The sequence below is a fragment of the Chaetura pelagica genome, unplaced genomic scaffold (assembly GCF_000747805.2).
Source record: "Chaetura pelagica isolate M959 unplaced genomic scaffold, ChaPel_1.0 scaffold246, whole genome shotgun sequence".
In the NCBI taxonomy this organism is placed as follows: Eukaryota; Metazoa; Chordata; class Aves; order Apodiformes; family Apodidae; genus Chaetura; species Chaetura pelagica.
Genome location: NW_009953647.1, coordinates 1,560,422 through 1,564,386, shown reverse-complemented (window position 1 = coordinate 1,564,386; position 3,965 = coordinate 1,560,422).

Genomic DNA, 3,965 nt, shown 5'->3' with positions numbered 1-3,965 from the left:
AGCTTTGGGCCATTAAATTTGGCAGGTAGTTCCTTTGAGGACAAATTGGTTAGTTTTATAAGGCCTTTACTTGCAGCTGGGATTTGCTACATAGTAGTGAAATGTACATTGTAAAAGGAGGGCTATAGGGATTAGTGTGCTTCCACAAAGCAATTTCTTTTTCCTCATGACAGAAAAATTTTTCCTTCTTTTTTGGTAGTGAAAAGGAAAGTTAAGGAATAGGTTCCATATCTGTGAATTCCTCCAAATACTACCAAAGATTGGATTAATATTGACTTATGTGAACAATAAACTATACAAAATTCAATTTGCCCATCTTCTATGGCTTGTACTATTCACACTGTATGTGACGTAGTTCCTTTGCCTGCAATACCTTGAGCTGATGTGAAACTGCAATCAATCTGGAGAAGCTGCAGTACAAACTGAATGTACTGAACCACAACATTGACGAAAAATGGTCTTATCTCATGTTCTGTTGTAGTTTCAGACTGTTTCCTAGTCTGATGCCAGAATTTAGTCAACAAGATTTTTTCAAGGACTAATAGGATTTGGAAAGAAAATATTTGCATAGGCATCAGATGCTCTTTTTGTTCCATCCACTTTCTTAAAATGACACTGAGGCTGGCCTCTATTACTGAAAGTTATTACACCATTTTTGGGCAAAACTATACTGCTCTTCAGCAAGACATATTGTAGCAGTCATATTTAATGAGGAAATCACAGCAGCTCTTCAGAATAACTTCATTTCCAGTCAGTAATAACATAGCACTGTACTCAATGGTTAGTTAACTACTAAACTCTAGTCTTTCAGTAATGGGATTCTTCCAGTTAAATTATGTCTTATGCTATCTTGTGAGGTTAGTTATCTATTACTAGCCTGGGGAGGTTTATGATTTTCATGTTACCTCCCAGATGTGAGCTTCTAGCTTTGTGTATAAGCGTGCAAATAAATGGCTGGGCTTGAAGAAAGGTCAGAGTGACCAAACATCTAATTAAAACCTTGCGCAGTTGTGATTCAGTCTTCTAAACCAGAGTTCATGGGAGCTAATCAACTGCAGGTTGTACAACTATGTGCATAAACACGGACAAGAATCTCATTTTTGGCACCTGTCTTTTTGAGAATTTTGGCACAGATTTCCTGAGGTGCAGCATATAAGCCATTGCTATTTGACAGCCTCTCCAGAGAGTAACCATGACAGCTGTCCCCTGATGTATCTATTAAGAAAACAAGAACGGGCTCAGATCATTGCATTTTAATCTCCCCTTCTGTATTTCCTCTGAGCTCAGAAGGAATTTGGCCAGGGCTTTCCACTTGTCCATCTTTACTGGAAATTTGTGCTGAATTAATTGGCAGACTTTCTAATACTTTTCTACTTTGGCCAGCAGTGATTACAAATCGGTGCATCAGCAACCTGGAGATGACAGCTGCTCAGTTGCTTAAAAAGAGCAGCAGATAGCTGTTCTCTTGGGGTTATAGACTGCAAGCATAAAGTTATCTTTTTGTTAATGCAATGACTGCTTCAGGTTTTTCTGGCTCTCTAATAATGGTGTTATGTCAAGGGGTTTTCCAAATTCAAGTTTAACACCGTGTTTTCTTTGTATACCAATGACATGAGCTTGCAAATAAATTCAGTGTCCTAAACTGGAGAAAATGATGTTTTAGAAAACATTATAGAGAAGAAATATCAGGAAAAATCTGCCATGCACTTAAAGGGAGATATTCACCTCAAAATCAGCCAACCTAACTTAGACAAAGTAGCAGTTCCTGCCCCACTGCAGATAGAGTTTAACAGCTCATTTAGCAGCTGCTGCTGGTTATAATCTTGAATCCCTATCCATTTGGGATCATCCTACATAGTGAACAGGTGAGGCAGTAACTGTTAATTGAGAAATTAGCAGCTATTATATAGACATGCTGAAGTTTCAGGAGGTTTTGAGTAGGAGAGCACACTTTTTAAAAGGAAAGGAGGAAAGGAGTTGTTTTGTAAAGCTTTATGTGATAAGTCTTTTTTTTTTTATTTGAGGTGTTTATATAAAATATGTAGCTGAGTGATTTAAGAAGTGAAAGCTATGCTGACTTACCCTTCTACTTCAGCTAACAGGATACTTACAGTGGTCATCTGAGCAGCTGAGGTTTGAAGATTCCTACAGAAATCTCTGGAACAGAATTCTGGATATACACCCTGCAGGTGAGTTCAGTGGGATTCTAGTACTGCAGCTTTAAGTAAGCATTATTCATCAATTGAATAATCACTCATATTTTATGAAATATTCCCTTCAGTGTGGGCTTGAACCCCTTCAGGGAGAGGAAAGGCTGGAACCAATATTTCCTACATGAAATGTCACATCCTTTACTGCTGACAGAAGCTGTGTTTTAAAACAAAGTTTGTGAACTCTCTTCAATCCATTAAAGTGTTTGGTTTCAGAGTGGCAAAATATGAATGAACACTGTGATGGTGTTCTGGGTATTCTAGTGCCTAGAAGCAGTGTTTCATGGAAGCTTGTGCTGTTATTTGCAGGCAGAAATCACCTTGGTGTGCCTGTATGCTGAGCTGTTGGGAAGGGACATAACTGTAGCTGCCTTGAGCTCAGTGGTGTGCCAGACTTGCCTGCCAGACCAGGAGTTTTACTTCAAGGTTTCTGCTGTGCAATTTGTGAGCATCTTGTGGCATAGGCAAGAGCTTGTGTCTGGTTGGTAATGAGCCAGTCAGCTCAATTCTGCTGGAAAAGTACTCTAAAGATAACCTGTGGGCTTAATGTAAGGGTAAGCCTGGGTAGAGTATTCTTTGCGTAGTTACTGTGTTTTTTACAAGTATCTTTAAATAAGATAATCGTGTCTCTTATAAATTCTGTGTCATCTTTGTATTTTCTATTATCTTTGGATAAAGATTTGAATGTAACACTTTCCGTAACTGCTGAGAAATAAGCTTGGGTAGCAGGGGTATAGGTTTGAACTCCTACCAGGACAGAATGTACTTACTTCTCAGTAATTTAGTAGAAACAGTAAGCTCTGCAGGGCTCATGGATGTGTTATTTAGAGTCTGACTAGCAGTATTTCCCAGCACTACACAGAGATATGTGTATGTACTCTTCTGTTGTTGTTCTCTGTTTTAAACACATCTTTCTGCTTTTTATGGGAAAAGAGTTTTTAGCTAAGTTCTACATGTGTTGCCTTCTACTAGCTGAATATCAGGGATATTCAACAGAGAGCTACTAGAGCTGAGCCCAGACCTGATCTGATAGCTCCCGTAAGCTTTTGGTTTGGTCTTTGGCACTTAATGAGCTGCACTGGCTACTTATCTATGAAATACCTTATGTCACTGCAGTTGCTTCCTTGAACAGGTATGTGACCCTGTTAGGAAGAAAAATAATAGGAAAAAAAAAGGCAAAAAGTTGGTGCTTCTCTTTATTTCTGTGTGTTTTGGGGTTGTTTGTTTTGTTTAATCTGTGTTTGAAATCCATTGCAGAGCCTGGAAGTATCTTGCTTAAGACCTATAATGTTTTGATTGTTTTATAGTCTATATGAAGTGATGTCCAACATGTAAAACTGTAGTACCTGTAAATTGCACAAGCGATGTTATGTGCTCTTTGTGAACCAGTAGAGTTTTTCTTTCCTCTTCTTTCAGTTTTTGTATTTTTTAGCCATACAAAGGGAGAGGGGGTAAAGGAAAAAAAAAAAAGCTAGTTACATCACAGGTTTTCCTGCATAAAATTAGACTGAATGAGTTAAAAAATACTTTTACAAATTAACTGTTAAGAAAGACTCACTGGGATATAACATTTAGAAGTATGAGGGCTTTTGTAATGAAAAATCACCACTGAAAATGCAGAAATTATCAATGTTTTTTCTTGAAGAAAACAAATGTCAGAGTGTGTTTCTCTACTTCCATCTGAAATATTCTCATGAAACCCATTACAGAAAGTTCACGTAGAATAAATGGCTTTGATATTGCAAATACATAGAA